The sequence below is a fragment of the Canis lupus genome, chromosome 11 (genome assembly GCF_048164855.1).
Source record: "Canis lupus baileyi chromosome 11, mCanLup2.hap1, whole genome shotgun sequence".
NCBI classification, from domain to species: domain Eukaryota; kingdom Metazoa; phylum Chordata; class Mammalia; order Carnivora; family Canidae; genus Canis; species Canis lupus.
Window position 1 is genome coordinate 57948988 of NC_132848.1, and position 23842 is coordinate 57972829.

Genomic DNA, 23842 nt, shown 5'->3' on the forward strand with positions numbered 1-23842 from the left:
ATTTTCCTGCCACTTCTTTTTCTCTTCCTTGTTTACTAGCTCAGTATTCTCCCTTCTACTGAGAGTGCACTTGAAGCAAAATTCCCAGAATAGGCAGCATGTTATTTTTGGATGGCATAACTCAGTGGTTGTGGTTCCTGGACCAGCAGAATCACCACTGCTAACACCTGGAGGTTTGTCAGAAATGCCTATTCTGGGATCCCAACCCAGACCTACTGAACCAGAAACCCTGGGGTAGGGTCTAGCAATCGGTGTTGAGAAAGGAGGTAAATCTCCTATTCGTTGATGCCTACATCCAAAAACTCCTGTGCAGTCAGTCAGCTGTGCTCATTTAGGTTCTCAGGTGCTTTTGAAATTACGTAGGGATTTTGTTTAAAGGCAGAAGTCTTGATTAAGTTTGAGGTGGAGCCTCTTACTCTGCATTTCTAACAAGCTCACAACTGATGTGCGTTTTTCTTGCCCATGCATTAAATTTTGAGTAGGGAGGCTATTGACTAGGATATTGAATACGCTCATGCCCATATAAGACGGTCATCTATGATCTAGTAAAATATTCTTTTGATTGAGTATGCCTAAAGATTGAATATGCCTGATTGAGTCCATGAGTTTTCCCTTATCAATCACAGTGTGAAGAGGCAATTTCTAGAATGTAATGCTGCCTTGTCTAGTTTAAAGTGACTTACCCTTGTTAAATGCTACAAGAGGGTTTATTTGCCGGAATCTGAGACCCTCTATACTAAACAAGCACACTTGAGGATTGCATTATACTTTTTTAATCAAGGAAACTAGTTCATTCATGGCATGATAAAGCTAGAGAGATGATTCTGAAGTTTGGTGTTAGCAGGCAAAATAATTTCAGCCAAAGAAGTGGTTCACAAATGTTTGAAATCGGTCATTGAGTGCTTCCTATTTATTGAGCACTTGCCATGTGATGCATTGCACTGGGCACTTAGGGAAATCAGGAAGAAAAAAAAAAGTCCTTGACCTTGAGGAGATTATAGTCAACCTGAGGAAATAAAACCAATGCCTGTGACAATTAATTACCAGTATAGGGAACATTCTGTTAAATGGTAAAGAAGTGTGCTGCAACCTCAGAAGACCAAAGTATAGCTCTTGACTGAGGAGGTTAAAACTATGGAGTCTGGGTTCTGGGGCTAGTAAAATTGGGATATTTAAAAGGGAATGACAGAAGGGGACTCCACAGAAGACAAGGTGGTGTGAGCCAAGGTGTAGCTTCTAGGAGTGAGCCTTCGGTACACGTGGGAACAGGATACTATTTCAGACCACACAGAGTTTAGACTTCTTGTTTTGGGTACGTTATGAAGGTGAGCTAGAGCTTGATTGGTAAGGATTTAAGTGCCAGGCTTATGAGTTTTTACTTTAATTCTTGTGCACCAGGGAGCTATTGAAGAAGGCTTTGGTGGGGGGCGGGGAGTGTGAATGACCCAATCCTGATGATTTAGAAAAAGGTCATTAAGGAAATATGCAGGATGAATTGAAGTGGCAAAGACTGGAGGCAGAAACACTTGTCAGATTGCATTGGGTGGCCTTGGCAGTAGGCCTGAGAGAACACTGCACGAAATAGGAAGAGATTTGGCAAAGGAGCAATCTTTTTTATTTTTTTTTATTTTTTTATTTTTTCAAAGGAGCAATCTAAACTGAAAATACAAGTATATTAAAAAGTTAAGATAAAGTAATTTAAATGGCCAGCTAGGGGCACTTGGGACTATAGGTCTCTCCTTTTGAGGTCCTCCTTGTAGCAAACAGGCTTATTTCCTGCATAACCATCTAGAAGACCCTGTGTAGAGTAGGTGAGTTAAGTAATACTACCTTTCTAATAGTTTGAGATTTATATCTTATTACACATTTATCTTGTGGGTTTTATATCTCCCTTTATGGTCCTCTGCCTTACTTTCTGCAATCACGAGTATGTTTTGCATACTGTCAGTCACAAATTCCCAAGCTGGAAACCCACTGTTAGGTGGTTCTTTCATCTTTTTTTTTTTTTTTTTTAAAGATTTTATTCATTTATTCATGAAAAACACAGAGAGAAAGGCAGAGATCTAGTCAGAGGGAGAAGCAGGCTCCAGGCAGGGAGCCTGATGTGGGACTCGATCCTGTGACCACAGATCACGCCCTGAGCCAGGGGCAGATGCTCAACCGCTGAGCCACCCAGGCGTCCCTAGTTTTTTCATCTTAAGAAAGCAATCATCTTAAAATTTTAAATCTAGAAGGAACCTGAGAAGTAATTGAGTATAACATATACACATTCTCTGTCTCTTTCTCTCTTACGCTGTAGAGACAGCAGAAGCCCTCCAGAACTTGAGGCAGGAGGAAACTGCACTTGAAAATAATGCCTAGTATCACCATACCTCATCCATGATAAAATGGTTTACAGAGCTGTGTCTGACCTGATCACAGGTGCCTCAGGCTGGAGGTGGGGGGGGGGGGCAATCTTGGTATGAATAGAACACTCTGAACCAGTCTCCAAAGAGTCTCCTCCCTGCTTTACCCCAGGGGAAAATCAGTGTCCCTTGGACCTTAGGTGGAGGGATCTTCTGGCAGGAAATCTAGATGGCTCTTGACAATTGATGGCCTTTTGCAGATTATCTCTCTGAAAAAATCCCTGGAACACTTACAAGGTTTGAGTTGGAACCACTTAGCCTAGCTTATTGAAGAAAACACAATACCTTACTACGCCAAAACACAGTAGTGTGAACTCTAACATTGCAGCCGTGTAGTTTAGTTCAGTTACTCAGCAAAATTGGAGCCTTATCCAGTGGTGCCTCGTCATCGTCTTATAGGAGTGCAGCCTCAATTATCAACATGCCGTCTGGTCAGCTAGCCAAGGAGACTAAGGAGTGCATTTTCCATATGGCTGTGATACTGTCTTGAGAGCATCCAGAGCATTATGTAAAATCTTTGATAAATGATCTGATGCATTGATGATTGTCTGTTTCCTGGAAGGTAAGCATTTATTCATTCCATGAAATACCTACTGGATATCAGGTAGGGTGATGGAACTGTGGTTACAAAGATGAGTAATGTAGTCTCTGCCCTCAAAGACTCCAGGAAAGACGGACAAATGAATTTGTATACAAGATGAAGCAAGACAAGGATTTGACATAAGAGGGTCTTTGGAGCTGTGTAAAGGACTTCACCCTTCTCAGAAACTGAGGCCCTCTTGCTTCCGTTGTCATCTGTATGCCAAGGTGACAATCATTCTGACACTGTGATATTTTATTATTGCTCAATCATGTCCCCATCTTCAGTTTGGTTGATGCTTCTGTCCTTGTGAAATCTGCCAAACAGAACCAGGTAATCTCTGATTGTGGGCCAGACCAAGTGCCTGAGTTAGAAGCCTGAACAGTCAAGACTCACCTTCTCACTAGCAAGGTAGTTAGGCTGCCTTGCTTCTCATTTTGAAGTTTTTCCATAACCATAGACACATGAAGATTTTTGCAGCAGTTTGGCTTTTGTACTCCTGCCTTTCATGCCACTCCTTGTCCTATTTCTTAGTTTGACATTTACCATCCTAGTATCCATGGTAATGCCGAGCTGACAGATAGAACTCACAGGCAGGGAAGGGCAGTGGCTCCTTTTAAGAAAGGATCTGTTTTGTTTAAAAACAAAAACAAAAACAAAAAAAAACAAATACGGGGATCCCTGGATGGTTCAGTGGTTTAGTGCCTGCCTTTAGCCTGGGGCGTGGTCCTGGAGTCCCGGGATTGAGTCCTGGGATCAAGTCCCACATTGGGCTCCCTGCATGGAGCCTGCTTCTCTCTTTGCCTGTGTCTCTGCCTCTCTCTCTGTGTCTCTCATGAATAAATAAAATCTTAAAAAAAATAAAAATAAATTAAAAAATAAAGAAAGAAATATAGGGATCCCTGGGTGGGTCAGCAGTTTAGCCCTTGCCTTCGGCCCGGGGTGTGATCCTGGAGTCCCGGGATCGAGTCCCACATCAGGCTCCCAGCATGGAGCCTGCTTCTCCCTCTGCCTGTGTCTTTGCCTCTGTGTCTCTCTGAATAAATAAAATCTTTAAAAAATAAAAATAAAAAAAATAAAACAAGTACTTGCAACAATTACTTTTGTTGTAACCATCACAAAATGGCAAGCCTTAGGTCCTTTCCTTATTACCACATCTTTTAACCTATGTCCTTCTGCTTCCAGCCCTAGCTAAACATAAAAATATATCCTATGTATCACCACTCATTTCATCCAATTCTTGTTAAACTTAGCCAAAACATTTTTTGGTCTTGATTGAGTTATCCAACACATCCATTATTTTTCCCACCTCATCAACTGAGAAATTTGACAAACCTATTTCTATATCCTTGTCCAAGTAAGTGGTGACAGTATTTTTTTTTTAATTTTTTAAATTTATTTATTTATGATAGTCACACACAGAGAGAGAGAGAGGCAGAGACATAGGCAGAGGGAGAAGCAGGCTCCATGCACCGGGAGCCCGATGTGGGACTCGATCCCGGGTCTCCAGGATTGCGCCCCGGGCCAAAGGCAGGCGCCAAACCACTGCGCCACCCAGGGATCCCAAGTGGTGACAGTATTGAACAGAATAGTGCTCAGTAACATGATTGAAAACTTCTTTTCCTCTGTCGCGTATATAGACACATGTGCAAAAATATGATTAGAGTATTTTGGACATTATAAATATTTTTAAGTGGATAAGAAGTGCAGGAATAGCATAATGAACACTTACATTTAGATTTCATAGTTGTAATATTTTTCTAGATTTCTGTCAAAAATATAGATACTAATTTTTTTTTCTTGATTTGGATAAACTGGGTGTAAAAGATACTTGAGGCACTGTTTGGGGGACATTTGAATATGGCTTGGGAACTGAAAACATTCAGGAAAAGATGTTAAATTTGTTAGGTGTGACAGTAACATCATGGTTAGGTAGGAAAGGTCTTTGTTTTTCAAAACTGTATCGTGAAGTATTTGAAGTATGAATATTGTGATGTCGTTATTTTACTTACAGTTCTTCAACCTGTCATGAGGAAACCCCAGGGTACACAGTTGGGTAGGAGGTACCTAAAGAGAGAGTAATGGCTAATGGTCTGATGTCAGTCTGTACTGACAGAGTTCTTTTGAATCTGGAATGTTTTGGTAAGTTCTAAATAACAAGCCAATTTTTTAAAAAAGATTTATTTATTATATATAGAGGGAGAGTGTGGGGTGGGATGGGCAGAAGGAAAGAGAGTCCTAAGCAGACTTTATGCTAAGCATGGAGCTCGATGTGGGGCTCAGTCTCATCACCCTGAGATCAGGACCTGAGCCAAAACCAAGAGTTGGACGCTTAACCAACTGAGCCACCCAGGAACCCCACAAGCCAATTAAAAAAAACTTACCATATTATATGCAAAGCAGAAATCCTCCTCCTGGTCCCTGTGCCATACCAGAGCCTTAAGCCATCTCATTTCTCCACCCTTAGTATTACTGTAATTTATAATAAAGTGTTTTTTGTATTTTGGTATAGACGTCTCAGAACTGTCCATTTTGCTGTTGGCTCCATCCAAACACGCCCCAGACAAAACCACTGTGTCAAATCTGCTACATCAAAATAATCCAATAAAGGAAAAAGGCAACAAGAATGGTGAATTAGGGACCATAAAAAGTAATGGATATTACCGAGGAAAGAGTTATTACTATAATTTTACACGCATTACCAGGATAATATTTAGACAGGTGTAGTAGAATCAATTATATATCTGCAGAGTTACTTAAAATATATATGATAGTCATTGAATTAAAGTAAGAAATTCCATTTAATAAGGAAGAACCGTGAAAATGAATATAAAACATCTCTTAGGAAAATGTAACATGGATGATAGGACACCAGTACTAGGGAGGATGATTATTATAGATAATACATTAGTTGTAGTCTGGCTGTATCTGTAACTATTAGAGATAAAATTTTGAGTGTTGCAGTTTTCTGGAGAGCTAAGGATGACAAAGGCAAAATATGTATTGCATGTGCTCAATTAAATGGCATACAAAATGGGCAGCCATGGTGAAACACGGCTAAGGTGAGCCCAAACTCTATTTTTGGCCCCAGTTTCCATCCCTTTAAACCTGTTGGGATTTGTAAAACGATTTTGCTGCCTAAAGAGCTGATTAGGAATATTAGAGGGTTGTTTGTTTGTTTGTTTTAACCTTAATAATTTTAGATGCTCTTCTTTGTAAACTACTAGAGTATATTACATTCTTCCCTTTACCTCCCCCTTACAGTTGGAAGCTGTTTTGCAGATGTTGGCCTTTTCTGGACAACTCCAGTCTATAATTTCAGAACAAATATTCCAGGGCCAATTAACATTTGTAGTGTTATTTGTGCTAATGCCAAATGGTCACTGTGTTCTTGAGTTCTCCAGTCCTTCTATGGTATTCTTCTCGACTTTGTTGGGTCTGCTTGGATTTTATTGATTTCTGTAAATTTGGGGGCATGCCCATGAAAGCCTTTCTGTCTCCTCCTAACCTTCTATTTCTAATCTATGGGCATCACTGACATAAATACACACGTACTTTTATTTGGCCCTGACATCAGAAAAATTACTAGACAGTCTTCAGCTTCTAGGAATTTGGCTTCAAACTAGCTATGGTCTACCAGCTATATCCATGTTATTCTAGACATTTTTGACAAACAGCTCACAGGAAAGGTCCACAAAAAATAATAGGTTTATTTTTCACTAAAGAAAACCACAGCCTCGTGTTTTTGTAAGTCAATTTTGTTTTTCAATAAAATAACTGCACTTGTTTTAAAAGTCAAATAGGGCTAAAAATAGCAGCACCCTCCCCTCTCCAAACCATTCCCATCCTACTCCTCAACAATTGTTTTAATGATTTCTTTAGGTGTTCCTTTGAATTTCTAATTAGTATCCTTAAAGTATACTTAGAGTATACAGTATGTATGTCTCTACTGACTTTCTATTACAATAGATGAATCTGTTGATGTTCTATTACAATAGATGAAGAGGTAACTTGTTAAATTGCTTATACCACACTTACATTTCCTCATCCCCCGCCCCCCCTCCCGTGTGTCTTTATCTGACTTTGGGTTAAATGAATCAGCAGTCAGCTTTTGTATTCTGAGATCTCGGTGTTCACTGCTAGGTAGGTAGTGTATCCTCCAAGAATATACTTGTGAGTGCTTGGGAGGCTACCCTTGCAGGTACCTGTAGCTTGCCTCCCCGTTTCCTCCCTCCCTCCCTCTCTTCCTCCCTCCCTCCCTCCCTCCTTTTCTAGACTTATTTATTTTAGAGAGAGTGAGCACAAGCATGTGAGTGAGCAAGGGGAGGGACAGAGAGAGAGGGAGAGAGGAAATCTCAAGCAGACTCTCTGATGAGCACAGAGCCTAGGGTGGACTCCATCTTCCAACCCTAAGATAATGACCTGAGCCGAAATCAAGAGTCAGTTACTCAATTGACTGAGACACCCAGATGCCCCTTTTTTAGAGCCTGGGAGGGAGTATAGCTGTAATTCATCCTCCTAAGAAGCCCCCAGGGAGGAATCTGGCTCCATTTTTTGTCTCCTTTTTATAATTTGGTAATACTTAATGGCATTTGTCAGTTATAGACTGTTGGCAAACTTTTGTCTCTGAATGCAGTTATATTTTATTAAACACTTTTTTAAAAAAAATTATTCTAGGGAGGGTGGAGAGGGAGAGAGAATCTCAGGCAGACTCATGCTGAGTGCAAAGACCAACATGGGGTTTGATCTCAGGACCCCAAAATAATGAGCTGAAATAAAGAGCCAGATGCTTAAGTGACTCAGCCATTCAGGTGCCCCAAGAACACTTTTTGTCATAAGCCAAACATAATTTCTTTGATGGATGTGATCATGTTCATATCTCTGGCTAGAGTTTGAAAAGTCTTGAGGGCAGGGATTCTGAATAGGGGATTTGAGAAGGAAAGGTTAGGATTAAAAAAAAAAAAAAAAAAGGAAAGGTTAGGATTTAGAGAAGCCACAGGAAGAAGGGAATGTCTTTTTTTTATTCTTGGTCTCTTGACTTTATCTGAAGCTCCTGAACTCCTGGAATGGAATATAGTTATGCAGTCAAGGGTGGCAGAAGGATTCTTGCTCATGGTTAACCTTTTACTGTTCTTCCTATCGCTTGTGAGTGGGGGGAGAGGAGTGGTTGCATGAGGCTGAGCATGCTGGTTTTTGAGGCTTATGAGCTGATCTCCTATTCCCAAGGTATCCTGCTGACCTTCCTTCATGTCTGCTCTGGACCAGCCCCAAATATGGACTCTTTCAGTGTCACAAAACTACTTAACTTTAAAGATGCAGGAGCTCAGGGGCACCTGGGTGGCTCAGTGGTTGAGCGTCTGCCTTTGACTCAGATCGTGATCCTGGGGTCCTGGGATTGAGTTCCACATAGAGCTTCCCACAGGGAGCCTGCTTCTCCCTCTTCCTATGTCTCTCATGAATAAATAAACAAAATCTTAAGAAAAAAAAGATGCAGGAGCTCAGTTTGCAGTCACAAGTATCCTCACATTGAAGATAGCAATTAGAATAGGAAATATTGTAGAAGAATGAGTTCATTGTTACCTATCTATTGAGAGTTTTCACTTCTGATGACCAAATTTACAAAAAATAAGTAACTTTAGCTGCTAGGAATTTTTCTTTGCATAAATTGAGCAGACTCTATTGATGTCACTTGTGGTTATATAAGAATTGCAATGTGTTATTGGCTGCTAGATATGTTATTACCCCGCTGGAGAACAGTGGTGGCAGTTTCTTTGTTTACGAAGGTCAGTTTTCGTGAATAGAAGAATTACAAACAAAATTAACTGGGGAACTTAATTTTATTTCATGTAAGAGATTTCTTCACCCCTTAAGTTAATGATTCTAAAAATCTGAACTGGAAAACTTAATAATAGACTAAGTAGATCTAAGCTTCTTTGGAAGTTATACTTGTCAATTCTATTTTTGGTTTCTTAGGAAACAAGCTAAAAACCGCTTTTTAGGACTTAATACATTTCTAATTACATTTCTTCTCTTTAGAGAAGCTTGTTGTTCTTAAAAAGAGGTCCTAAGTTCTTTAACAGGGATATTGTTTTTAAAAATTCATATTCCCTCCAACCATACTCATTAAAAATCTATGTATATGTTTGCAAAGGGATCACATGAAAGTCTTGTGTTTTGTTTTATTTTTTTGAAAGTCCTGTGTTTTAAGTAAACTTTTCACACTGAAGTCATTGAGTATGATCACATGCTTTCATTTGGGAACACATTTGTAGCAACTGAAATGATGGCCTGGGTTAAATTACTTTGATCTCCCCAAATCCGCAACACACAGCATTGTATATAACCCAGGATGGTGAATAGTTATGGAGACAGTTACCTTCCACTCCCGGACTAGGAACAGTGAGCCTGGGTGGTGAGGACGGCGGACTGCACTGCAGGCAGCCCTCCGCTCCTCTGTCTCTAGTTGGTAGCTGGTGGACCTAGCACGTTGCAAGGTTTACATGTTACCTTGATGGATTTCCACTGAATTGCTCACATCTTTTCCAGACACTTTAAAGATGAAAAGTGGAAGGAAAAGGATAATTTTTCAGATGACTTGCTGCCCCTTCTGGGAGTGTGAGTAGAGGGAAATGGTGCAAACTCTCAGCCTGTCTGCCATTTTGATGATGTAATGTCTTTGACATTGACCATGTGGTGGTTACTAATGACTATTCACCTGTACTCACCAAGTTCCAGGGAGATTGCTACTGTCCCTGACAATCTGTAGAGGCATGGGGAGTACATAAACTTTTCTGTCACCCTCTCTCCATTGGCCATGCACCTGTTCCATTGGCCATCTTTGTGCTCCGCCTAATACTGCAAGTTTGGAGGGCCCCCATCATCACATGGTTATCCCCTTGTCATTTAGTTCTCCAATCAAATAGCCCTTCCTCAGAGAGGTTTGTGGGAGACTCCCATCTAGGTATGCTTGGTGTCCCTCTCTGTCACCCTAGCCTTGTTTTCACCATGGCACTTAGTGCCATTGCGTATTTTTGTGTTTTTCCCTATCTCCTTTCAGAATCGAAGCTCCAAGAGAATTGAGCCTGGTTCAGTTCATTCTGACTGGTTCAATGGTATAACCCCATCATCAAGGGAAGGGGTTCAAATTGGTTTTTCTTGTCATGGACCAGATAAGTACTTTAGGCTTCATGGGCTAAATAGTCTCTGTCACAACTACTCAACTCTATTCTCAAAGCTCAAAAGCAGCCATAGACAATATGTAAACAAATGAATGAAATTGTGTTTCAGTAAAGCTTTATGGACACTGAAACCTGAATTTCACATAATTTTTATATGTCATTATTAGTCTTTTTTCTTAACCTTTTTTGGGGGGATAGCTTTATGGTTTTATTTTTTAAATGTATGCACTAACAAAATACTAAAAATAAGCGCTTGGTTTCCCAATGTAATATATATATATATATAATATATATAAATATATAATATGTATATATAAATATATACATGTGTGTATAAATATATATAAATAAAATGTCCGTATACTTAACATATGGTGTTATATTAGTTTCTGGTGTACAATATAATGATTCAACAATTCTTTTTTTTTTAAGGATTTAATTTATGTATTCATGAGAGACACACAGAGAGAGGGAGAGGCACAGAGAGGCAGAGACACAGGCAGAGGGAGAAGCAGGCTCCATGCAGGGAGCCTGATGTGGGACTCGATCCTGGGTCTCTAGGATCATGCCCTGGGCTGAAGATGGTGCTAAACCGCTGGGCCACCCGGGCTGCCCAAGATTCAACAATTCTGTACATTCCTTGGGGCTCATCATGATAAATGAAATCTTAATCTCCTTCACCTATTTCATGCAATCCTCCACCCACCTCCTCTCAGGTAACCATCATTTGTTCTCTGTAGACAAGAGTCTGTTTTTTGGTGTCTCTCTCTTTCTCTTTCTCTCTCTCTCATTTCTTTTTGTTGTTCATTTGCTTGGTTTCTTAAATTCCACATAGAATTGAAATCACTTGATAATTGTCTTTCTCTGACTTATTTCACTTAGCAGTAGATCAATCCATGTTGTTGCAAATAGCAAGATTTCATTCTTTTATATGGCTAAGTAATATATATGTTACATATATATACAATATTTTATATATGTGTGTATATGTATGTATATATCTCTATCACATCATATCTTCTTTATTCATTCATCTAGCAATGGGCACTTGGGCTGCTTTCATAATTTGCCTATTGCCTATTGTAAATAATACTGCAGCCATAACCTTTTAAATTCATAAAAACCATTCTTGCTTGTGGGCAAAATCTGACCTACCATCTGTATCAAGCCAACACTTACTACAATTTATTATAATGCGTTAATTAGTAAAGTAGAATGGAAGGGAGGAATTTTTATATGAAGAAATCATATATTTACTCTAAAAAATAGAATGTGAAAATATTCTTGTAAATCAATTCTGAATAAATAGATTGTTCTGGAAGGATAAGGATAATATTCACTCTTTCCATGTCCTCTGGATTTGGCCTGGCTAACAGAATACATATTGCAAATTGAGTCTCATGTCAGTTTAGACATGCACGATTCTTGTGTTCTTTCTGGTGAATAATGATAGCTATCAAAAAGGTGGTATGGTTAGCTACTCTCATAAACTTTGCTACTACTTATAATAATAACAGGTTTCAGGCAAAATTCAGGCACACACATAGGTTTTTATTAAGCTTTCATTAGCAAGTAGCCCAAAGCAGTTCATTCAAACTTACTATAAACCCAGTGGAATTCTAGTGCTCTGTTCTTATAAGTACTTTGACTGTATCTCCTATGCCAAGTTTATTAGAGACAGATATATGTTCTCAGGGCAAAAAAGATCATGGAGTCAGAACTCCTCTGAAACCAGTAGCTCATATGGGACCAGCTACAGAATCAAACCCCTCATGTCATCTCTAACCGTGTATAAGTCATTGTTTTTATACTATATTTGTGCAAAGATAGAGGAGTGTTTCTAAGCCATTTGAGGTAATCAACATATTTTGAATACCTTTAATTTCACCAGTGATAATTCATTTTAAACATTTGTCGTGCCAACAAGTTGCTAATTCAGTAAAAACTTGTTTTTGATAAAATAGCAGCTAAATAGCAAAGTGTCATTTACTGGTGCAAACAGCAGAAGGATTTGTAGAGGCTGCTTCTGGGATATTATTTTTTATAACATCAAGTGACCACTCTGGACTGTGATTCTTGATAGCAAGCCACCTGACCAGCCCCAGGATTTAAAGTTAAACTAACTGGCATCTACTTATTATCACATTGATTACACTGAAGTGGTAACAGACTTGGTAACAATAGCCTGTGACCTCAGTCCTTATGCCATCCAATGGACTGTGTAGCCCAGGGCACCAACCTTCTTTCCCGTATGTACATCTGCATCCCAGTAGGGATTACAAGGGAAGAGAAATATTTCTTCTAAGTTTTTTTGGCAGTATGTAGATGACCACAAAACAGCAGCTCTCCAGCGTTGCCAGTGCTGGGGTCCTTTACCTTCTCTTGCTGGTTTCTTTTATCCCTGCCCAGTCCTTTGAAAGCAGTCATTTAGCTTGGTCACCTGATTTGAGTGTGCCATCTCTTCCCTGGAAGGACCATGACTCATACAAAGATGAGCAGAAAGCATTTCCCACTTCTTATTCTTCTAAAATAAGATTTTTATTGACCATGTGAAATTCTCATAGATGAACCCGTGTTTCTTGAACTAGTTCCCTGATTTTGAAGTGTGTATACAGTGTTATACTGATTTTTATCACGATACATCAAAGCATTTATGGTAACCATGAAAAACTCCTAATAAACATCTTTTTAAATGTTTACTTTGTTATGGATAAAGCATAAAGCTTGAGTTGTTTATTGAATAGTGACAAGGGATTTGCTCTAATCCATCTGGTTTATTTTATGTAGTGTTTATAATGACAAAAGAAGTATATTTTCAAGATGGTTGGCTGGCTGTACTCTGTACTCTACAGCTACTACAGAATAAAGCAAGGCTGTGGCCTAAACCCACAACTTCAAGTTCTTTAATTCTGGGGTCTTAAAACAGTTGGGCTGGAAGAAATAACACTTTTCCTTGAGTCTGAGATTTTTTTCTGTCTTCTGGGCCAGGTTTTGGATGCTGGGTAATGGACCAGTGACCTTTTTGTTGTTGTTCTTTGTGTGCTCATAATTCTAGAAAAAATAAAAAGCATTCAGTGGAAAAGATTAGAAAGAGAATATAGTTTGATAATGATGTAGCTTCTATAGGAATAGTACCATATTTGAAAACAGTAAGAGTAGGGTTTAATCAAGGAGTAGGACACAAAGCCCACCATATGCTCTTAAATTCGGGGCTGCTAGTTCTCTATCTTACTAGCTTACCCTCTGTAAATTCTCTTAGGTTAACTTTCCCCTAGTTTTACAAAAATCACTTGAGCCCACTCATTCACTGACTCATTCAGTGCTTTCAAAAAATATTTATTGAGCACCTACCAAGTTGCAGGCACCAGGATATGACAGTGAACAAGCTGGATAAATCGCTTAATTGCATACCCTGACATCTTTTAAAGGCACTGAGTAACAAATAAGTAAACAAATAAGATAATCATGAATAATGACAAGAAGGAGATATATAGGCTGATGGAGAGTAAATGAGGTAGGACACTTTAGATTGGGTGATCAGGGATAAGTCCAAAGTCCTCTTGTCACATAAGTTAGCACCCTAGAATGGAATGAGGGAGTCAAATGGAGACCTGGCTTCTGGACCTTTAGCAAATTGCTTAACCTCTTGGAAAGCCTTGACATCCTGAAGATAATGATGCCTACCGTAGTTGGAGAATTAGAGAAAATTCCTGACACTATGAGCATTATTTTCTGTCACATAGGCCCAAATAAATATTAATTTCCTTGTTAAAACTCTTAAAATTATATATAATCTGAATTCCGTAATACCCATTTCCCAATGATCTAACTTCGAAAAACTCTTCTATACATCTATCAATCAATTTAATTCATCAAATATTTACTGAGCACTTACTGTGCTCCTGTCCATGGTGATACATTATGGCAAATCAAATAGATACCATCCCTGCCTTGTCAGAGGTCATCTGATGAGCTTCTTTGTCTGTGACTGACAAAACATTTTCTCACCACTGGTTCTCATGACTAGTGGTGACAGCACTTTACCTTACGGGTAGCACATTTTATGTTAACATTTTGTTGTGGTTGTGAAATGAAATAGATATGTACAAAAATCGCATAAAAAATAGGCTATAAATCTCAAAATCTGATGAGCCCTGTCGTATAAAATGCTTATTATGTGCCAGCCATAAACTTCTGTTCCTCCACTAAAAATAAGAAAGGAGACAGAAAAACAGAGATAGCATACATGACCATCATTTGCTGCCTCGACAGCCTTGCTTCTGGATCGTGTCAGGCTTGGAGGAGTAGGACCGGGGTGCAGTCATGCAAAGTCATACAACTGGAAGTGATTTGAATTTTGAGCAGTTTATCCAATTGGCAGTTGTGGGGGATTTTTGTGTGTATTTTTTTGTTTGCTCTGGATTATCATTTGTATATAGCAGTGGTGTCCACATTGGTGCAGACCAAGCAAGTTCTCCCCAGAACTTGCTAGGAAGAACTGGCCATAGAGTTCTGGAAGGACATCCTATGGAAAGGACAAAGAATATATTAAACTAATATCAAAATAATGTTTAATGATGAAATGCTAAAGGTAAATCCAATTCAAGGTATGAAGAAGATAGGGATATCTGCTCTCAGCATCGTTGAGTCCCGATTTGAGAGTTTAAGGTAATATAATAAAAACAAAAGATATAACAAATTTGTGAAGCAGGAGATAGGATTTGTGTCACTATTGCCCTTTTATATCATTGCTTACTTGGAAAATTCACAAGAACAAATAGAAAAATATGGGAATTTGGAATTAATGAGCTCATTAAGAGAAAAGATACAGGGGCACCTGGGTGGCTCATTTGGTTAAGCATCTGCTTTTGGTTCAGGTCATGATCCTGGGATCGAGTCCCGTAATTTAGCATAATTTTATTTTTTCAAAGATTTTATTTATTTATTTATTTATTTATTTATTTATTTATTTATTTATTTAGGAGAGAGAACACACAAGTGAGGGGAGCAGCAGAGGGAGAGGGAGAAGCAGACTCCCCACTGAGCAGGGAGCCCCACATGGAGCTTGGTGCTAGGACCCTGAGATCACAAAGGCAGATGCTTAACTGACTGAGCCACTCAGGCGCCCCCTCTAATATATTCTTTAAAAATGTTGTTTATTCCCTAAAATATTTAGAATTATGCTAATATTCAAAGATATAGTACAAATTATAATATCTAAAAATTAAGTCATTTAAATAAATGAAGATTTAACGTTCAATCTTTTGAAAACTTAATCTTTTTATAATTTTATCTTGTATTTTCATGAAAATAGAACTATTCTTAATTAGGAGTAGAGTCTGTCTCAAAAGTCACAGTTGGAGAATATTTAGAAAAAGTTGTTCAATTTTGAGGATACAGTGCAAGAAACGTGGAGAAATATTTTCCAGAGGCCTGAATAGTCACAAGAGTTGATGTTCAGCATTGTGGGTTGCATTTGTCACCTCGGGGTATCACTTCCTGAGTAACAGAGGCACTCATGCATTGTTTAATAAATGTTTTTATTAGTGTCTTTTTTTTTTTTTTTTTTTTTGTCTGGGGCTATAGTGCGTGAGGCCAGGGCAGGAGCCCTTTCGCTTGTGTAGAAGGGCAGTACTCTCTAGGTCTTCGTGGTTATGTAAACCAGTCAACTTTCACACAACAAAATAAGATCCCATTCATGATATAACCTTAAATAAAAATTATCTGGAATTAGGTAGACTTATGAAATAGATATGTATAGTATGTATAGGAATAAAACTGTAAATCCTTACTAAAATGAATGTTAGAAAAGCAGAAAATTTGAATAAATGGGGAGAGGTGCTACGTCTTTGGACAAAAAGTCTCAAAATTATAAAGATATCAATGTATTTAAAATTAATGCATTTAAACAATTCTAATTGTAGTGAAAGTTGTGACTGTCTCCTCAAGACCCATTCCATGCCAGATTTATGGGTGCCCCACATTAATCATGGGAAATAATTTTAATACTGTTTTTCTTAATTGAGATTGATTTAGGGAAAAAAAAAAAGAGGATGGGTTGGTGACACGATTTAGGCTAATGGCACGCAGCAAACAATTACTGGTGGTTCCTGGTCTTCAGCTGGCTGTGAATGAGGATGCGATGGTCCAGGTTGCTTCTGGCAGCCATCCTATATCCACGAGGAAACATAGCTGTAAGATGAACTTGACATAATGGGTAGCAGAGCTGGAGGCTGAGAGATGGAGACACATGGGGTGTTAATGACATAGATGGGCCATTGTTTCAAGCAATGCTGAAATGTGATCTGTTTTTGGATTCATGGTTATGAAGGCCAAACAACTCCTTTATTGTTTTAACCTCCTTGAATTGGCCTTTCTGTGTTTTGCATCCTGAAGCATCTTAACTAATAGAGTAATCGTTATCTCCCATGGATGTTTTTTTTAATGAAATGAGAAAAGGCTTTTCAAACTTATTTGGAAAAATGACAAATTTAAAATCCTACAGTAAAAAAAAAAAAAATCCTACAGTAATCTTAGCAGTGTAATACTAATCCAAATACATTACTTAGGTCAGTGAAAGAGAATAGGAAATACAGAAAGAGGCCCTAATGCATGCACTTATTATATGATGAAGATGGATTATTTAATAAACAATGCTGAGACCATGGGTAACTATTGAGAAGAATGTTAGGATTTACGTGGTAGGAGGAAGGAAGCTATCTAGATTAAGTGCTGAAGATAAAAGATTAAATCATTAAATAACTAAAAGAATATATAGATACCAAGTATCTACATTGGAGTTAGCGAGGGCCTTATAAAGTGAAAGGCAAATAAAATGTGAAGGATATATAGGGTAGACTTGAAGTGTTTAGAACTTTATATGGTAGGGGACACTATGAACAAAACTTATGGTCAAAAGGTAAATTGTTAAAATATAGATGGTTAATGTATGTTGTAAGTATAAAATAACAGTAAATATTTGAACAAAACATTGCCTGAAAAAATCCAAATAGAAAAAAAAAATGGCCAGGTAGTTCACAAGAAATTACGGATTAGCTAATGCATACAAAAGGTTTAATATCCCTAGTAGTTACGGAAATTCAATTTAGAGAGCTTTCCCCCACCATCAAATTGGCAAAGATTAAAAAGAATACTAGCACAGTATCCGGATGAGCATGTATAGGTATCTATAGAGTGGCCAGCTATTCTTGCTTGGGAAAGTACTTTTTTCCTTATTCTGGAAGTATGTTCTTCCTCTTACGGTGTCAAAATATCCTTTATGTAATTAAATATTCTAGATAGTATATAATAGTTTTAAATGTTTTCCTAGAATCCTTATTTTTATTACTCTATTTAACAAAATACTCCTATTACCCCTGTTTTTTTATCTTTAAAAAATTTGAAGGATGAAAAGTTGTCAACATTATGGTACTTTTCAAAATTAAAAAAAAAAAAAACTGGTCTGTGAAATCCAAAATTCTGAGCACTGCTCAGAATACAAATGCAGATAACATTCAATTTTATGGATGTAAGGTTCTGACTCCAGCAAAAGACCTGGGAAGTTGTGTTATTAGTAGACTTTGATGCAGCTTAATTAGATTTTCCCTTTTACAAAGAATGGGAAATTGGAATATTTTTAAAATAATAGAAAGTTGGTTTTCAAATAGTCCTTATTTTGAATAATATTAGAGATTTAATTTAAACATGACAGCAAACCTGATCAAAGCCTTTTCCATATCCTACATTTGGATGCGGGTTGAGGGCTTGGTTTAAATTGTTTTAAGACCTGTTGAGGTCTTTGCTGTCCTTTAAAGGAGGAAAAGAGGTCTTGTTTATCAAGGTGTACTTGATAAAGCTTTATTATAACAATATAGAAATAACAGGTACTCTTTGCTGAATGCTTTTGAATCTGTTGTCACACGAATATAGTATCTCATTTAATTCTTAGATTAATCCTGTAAAACGATAATTACTAACAAACTTTTTTAAAAAAGGTTTTAGTTATTTATTCATGAGAGACACAGAGGCAGAGACACAGGCAGAGGGAGAAGCAGGCTCCACACAGGGAGCCCAATGTGAGACTGGATCCCCAGACCCTGGGATCACGCCCTGAGCTGAAGGCAGATGCTCAGCTGCTGAGCCACCCAGGCATCCCGGTGACAAACTTTTTTAACTGTTGAGGAAAGGGAAGTTTAGGGAAGGTGAAGGAGCTTGTTCACCCTGATGCCTTTTATAGGTGGTAGGGCTGGGAAGAGCCCCCACGGAGGACTCCACTATGAGTTTGAATCATGAACTTAGTTCCTGACAACTAGCACACTCAGGATAAGTGCTCAAATATAAAATATATCAAATAAAACTTCATTTTCTGTTTGTTTCCTGGAAGGTGTGTTCTTGTTTTCTCAAAAGGCCAATTTTCCATCTAATGATAATTATGTGAACTTTCACTACCATAAAAATTAACCTCATATTTTTTAGCCTATAATATAGGCTGGGATACAGCCTGGAATGATCAAAAACTGTTATTACACAAATAGCACATTCTGGTAGAACAATGGAAGCAATTTGTGTGTTTTATAATTGCATTATTGTTGTCTATCTGAAAGTGATAGTCATAAATTAGAAAATAGCTGGCATTATGAATTTGCAGAAAATAGAAACATTCCCATTTACAATACAGTTAAGGCTTGCTTTAAAATTACAGAGTAAAGGGAGCCGGGTGGCTCAGTTGGTTAAGCATCTGACTCTTGATTTCCACTCAAGTCTCGATTTAGTGAGATTAAGCCCTACGTGGAGCTCCATGCTGAGTGTGGAGCCTGCTTAAGATTCTCTCTCTCCCTCTGCCACCCTTCTCAAGTAAAATAAGAGTAAAATATTTCTTTTGTTTTTATTTGTACTATGCTCAGAAAGAGAGGCACCTGGGTAGCTTGATCAGTTAGGTGTGGGACTCTTGATTTCAGCTCAGGTCACGATCTCAGGGTCATGAGATTGAGCCCGGCCTCATTTCAGTGATGCTGGGTGTGGAACCTGCTGAAGATTCTCTCTCTCCCTCTGTCCCCCTGCTCACCCCCCTCACACTCACTCTTTCTCTCTCTCAAAAAAAAACCTAAAAACTGGAGTTTAAATAGGCATGATATTTGAAACCTTAAGACTGATCATCTTTCACTCCATTGGCACTTTCTTTTGGGAACACTGTATAATGGATTTTGGTCAGTTCTACAGGAAGACATCAATAATTGGAGATGAAAAAAAATTAACTCTGCATTTTTATTGAATTAAAGCTTTTGTTCAACCCAGCCTCTTCATCCTTGAAGCATTTGAATCAAATCTTAAATGCACTGATTTTTTTTTTCTCTCATCAGGAAGTCCATATTATAATTATATATAAAGATAGAATATATATCATATCTATTGAGTAGTACTATTAACATCAATGACTCTTATTTTCCTCAACATTTAATTTTGTTATTTTCTTTCCTATATTTAATCTCTTTACAAGTTCTGTTAACATTTTTTCTTTTCCTGGGCACCTGAGTGGCTCAGTCAGTTAAGCGTCTGCCTTTGGCTCAGGTCATGATCTCAGGGTCCTGGGATCAAGCCCCATCGTCGGGCTCTCTTCTCACTGGGGAGCCTGCTTCTCTCTCCCTCTGCCCCTCCCCTGCTTGTGCTCTCTCTCAGTCAAATAAATAGATAAAATCTTAAAAAAAATTTTTTTCTTTTCCTTTTGCTTTGTAATTTACAATTGATTTCTTTTTAAGTATAATGTTTTATATTCCTACCTAGATATTAAACATATTTAGGTTAGAAATGAATTATTTTCTTTTATAAACCTTTATGCCTTATTAAAATGCTATCCCCACAGTGGGTGCTCACTCAACTGTGATATTACTTAAAGTGTAAATATTCAGAGTCAATATCACTTGTGAAAACCCTAGGAGCTATTTTTAGGAGGTTGTATTTTCTAATAATGAATATTCAAGTGGAAAGAGAACCATATATGCATTTGCTTGTTTGAGGGACCTCCCCAAACTAGGTCAGAATAGAGACCTCAAAACTCCGGCTGAACAGCATCACTTCTTTTTCTTTAGTTAGATTTTTCAGTAGCAGATTGTGATTTTCAATGAACATGTCACGCAGCTCTCTGCAGGTTGACAATTCTCTTCTCTTAACCTTATTAACTCCTTCGGGAATGTTGTTGTCAGGGGTGGAATGTCTGTTCTTGCAGCACTTCCACCGTGGAGGGCTACACTAGCCACAGACTGATTCAGTCAGCCTCTTGCCCTGCAGCAGACCTTCTCAGGTTCTTAGACTTCGTTGGCATAATAATCACCTGAGAGATGATATTTTACATACAGTTCCTTTGACATTCAGTTATCTTTAATAAGATCTTTAAAAAAAGATTGGGATTCTGTTACTAAGGAAGAAGGGCTAAATGTGTATTATATGGGTATCTAGAAACAACTGCTACTTTTTGATATTTAACCTATTTTTAAGATTTGTCCTTTATTACCAAGTGAGCCATGGAGATATGTTTCATATGGTTTTGTTTCTGTGGTCAACATAAACATTCTGTCAACACTTAATTTTCTTCTTCTGATAGGATTATTTTTTTTAAAGATTTTGTTTGTTTATTCATGAGAGACACAGAGAGAGGTAGAGATACAGGCAGAGGGAGAAGCAGGCTCCAAGCAGGGAGCCCAATGTGGGACTTGATCCCAGGACCCTGGGGAAAATGACCTGAGCCAAAGGTAGGTAGGTGCTCAACCACTGAGCCACCCAGGTACCCCCTGATAGGATTATATTTTTAAAAAAATTTTTAGAGGTTTGATGAATTACATTAAATATTCATGAGGCTCCTATTGTAATCAAGAAGCTGAGCTAGACAGTGTTTCTTAACATTGACACTGTTGACATTTTAGCCAGATAATTCTTTATTGTGAGGGGACTGTCCTGTGCTAGAGGGTGTTAAATAGCGTCCCTGGCCTCTACCCACTAGATGCCAGTAACAGCTCCTAGTTGTGACAATCCACACAGGTTGCTGCGAGTTCCCTGGGGGGCAAAATTGTTCCCATTGAAAACTGCTGTGCCAGAAGATAGCCCCACATTTATTTAAATTGCCTGTTTGGTTTCCTGTAAAAGCATGTCACTGCAGATTTTACTTCGTAGCTGTTTGTTATGAACAAAGTATTGGCCGAATTTTTATCATGTGTCAGGCACCAGGATGAGAAACTGCATAAATTACCGGATGTATTTCTCTTAACAGCACTGCCTTAAAAGTATTGATGACATTAGATAGTATTATTACCCTCACATTACAGATGAGAAAAGTGAGTTTTGGAGGTTATTTTAGCTTCAATTCCCCTGAGACCCAGGTTTGGGTGTGGCTGGTTGATTTGGGAGGCAGTCCCAGAGAGCAGTGATGGAAGAGAAGGAGTGAACAGGGAAGGAAAAACAGCCAATCAGCAACTGATGTTTTGAGTTGGGATCTGGTTACCCCAGGGTTACCCCATGAACATTCTTAATACATTTTTATTGTTTCTTCTATTAACCTGGCATTGGTAGAAGCCTATTCTGTCCATTCTGGTTTCCCTAGCTTGACCTGTTAAGTCCCTGAGCTGTCTGTGCAGGTTTTTTGTTGTTGTTGTTGTTTTTGTTTTTTGCTTTCTTACATCAAGGGAGTATTCTCTCCCAAGCACCTTATAGGTGTGGTGGGTGATGTCTCCTGGCCATAGTAGATATTGCTGATGACCTGTGGGAGCTGATCTCACAAACTGTGGGCCTGGAGAGGCCACTTTCGTCAAAGGCAAGTTGAAGAACCAAAGGAAACTGGTTTGCATCGAAGAGATAATGCCTAGAGAGAAGCAGATAGGTTATCGGTGAGAAAGGGAAGGCTTGGTTCTTGATAGGGAGGCCTTTTTTTCTTTTTTTTTTCCTTTTTTAAATCATTGGTTTCTCACAAAACCTTTGCATATCCCCTTAGGATGCTGGTTACATATGTACTCTTCCACTCCTACCTTTCCCTCCACCCCTTTCTTGAGATGGTTTGAGTTGATTTCTCTTCCCAGATGAGGCAGCAGTCACATCACTGTTGCCTGCGATGCCTTCGTCTCCACACAGGGCTCGGGAGATGGTGGGGACCCATCTCTTCAATACTCTTTCCATAGTGGCTTAGATTTACCTCACTGGGTATCTCCTTTTTAGTTATCTCTTCCAATAATTTCATTCTGTGCCTAAATCCCTTCTCCTAAAATCCTCTTCTCCCCAAAGTTTAGTTTTCCTCCTTGTGCCTTTAATTTGTATAGATTCACCAAAGTGATTCAGATAATTGAGTCAGGGGTACTTATCTGCAGCTAATTTTTCACTTTTCCTGTGACACAGGCTTTGATTTAGGGTTAAATAGATAACAATAATTATGAGTAATTCACTTAGCGAATAGACACCCCTTTTTAGAATATATTTTCTAAAGATTTAGGGCTGTATTCTGTATCATTAATGCATGGATTTACTGTTCTAATGTACTTGTGTTGTCTAATTCAAGGATCACAAAATGGCAGCTGTTTGTTGAATTCTACCTGGGGCTGATGCATTTTGTTGGGAAGGAATAAAGTTGGTCTTGTGTCATTTTAACATAAACTTTTCGATGGGGCATGCACACCCTGCATCCTTGCTCCTCTCTTACACCTCATCTTCCTACCCTACATTTCTGTTCACCCCTTATTCTTGAAGGCATTGGGTTTTAAGTTGAGGAACTTGGGCTCAAGATGTCACTATAATTTGTTTGCCAGTCATTTTCTTAAATACTTGTAATGGATGATACTGGGAATTAGAGGCATGTGTCATGAATTGCAATTTAGATCTGTTATTTATTGTCATTGCTGGCTGCACCCAGAGGATGGCTTGGCATTGTTTTCTAGTCAATTAAAAAGTTCTTTCCCGCAAGTCCTATGGTGTTTATAAAATGTTTCTACCCAAAGCCTGTTGTATGTTTTCACTTAATTAGGTTGCCTGTCACTTTGCTATAGGTATAATTAGTGATACCTCTATTGTGTTTGATTCAAAACTAATATACTAAAAGGTGCTCTGAAAACAAGATAATTTATCCTTTATGCTTTGACAGACCTAAGACTCTTCTAGTTTTCAGAGATGACATCCTTTATTGATACCGGGTGCCTATGAGCATTATATAAATTCTGGATGGTACTGACGTCTCTTCCTTGTTTCCCTGAAACAGGTTTATCAAGCCATTTCACTTTGGTTTAATCAAATCATCTTTGTCATCTTTTCCGGCTGTTGGTTGTTCCAAAATATAATTTACAAATGCAAACTAAATGTCCCCCTGTAGGGGGTGCAGTCTGTTGTAAACTCTTAATAAGTGTAATAAAAGCTATAAACCAGAGAGGGAACATTTGTAGGCTCTCTCCATATTAACACAGGTTCTTTGAGTGCTTTGAAAACCATGAAAATTTGATGATAGGCGATGTTTGCTGCTAGTTATAAAATTGGAATTAGGATAAATGAGATAATCACTTTTTGGTTAGGGTTTTGGGCATTGTATTCATCAGAGTTCTCCAGGGAAGCAGAGCCAATAGGATGTGTCTAAGTGGTATACTAGTATACTATAAGACACACACACACACTGCATATAAATATAGAATCGATTTACTGTCACCGGAAGTAGCAAG

The 23842-nt window shown here is 38.3% G+C and overlaps 1 protein-coding gene across 11 annotated transcripts in view; it reads left to right on the top strand.

Moving 5' to 3' along the window:
- Window positions 1-23842, top strand: part of ACYP2 (acylphosphatase 2) — a 258461-nt gene that overhangs the window by 137317 nt on the left and 97302 nt on the right. Inside the window, exons 4-5 of one of the 11 annotated variants that reach the window (XR_012003447.1) lie at window positions 2300-2421; window positions 5000-5127. The exons of 9 other annotated variants lie outside the window; for them this stretch is intronic. The gene's annotated coding sequence lies outside the window, so the exon portion shown is untranslated. The remainder of the gene's footprint in view (window positions 1-2299; window positions 2422-4999; window positions 5128-23842) is intronic. One more of the 11 variants, XR_012003448.1, reaches the window with a different exon arrangement.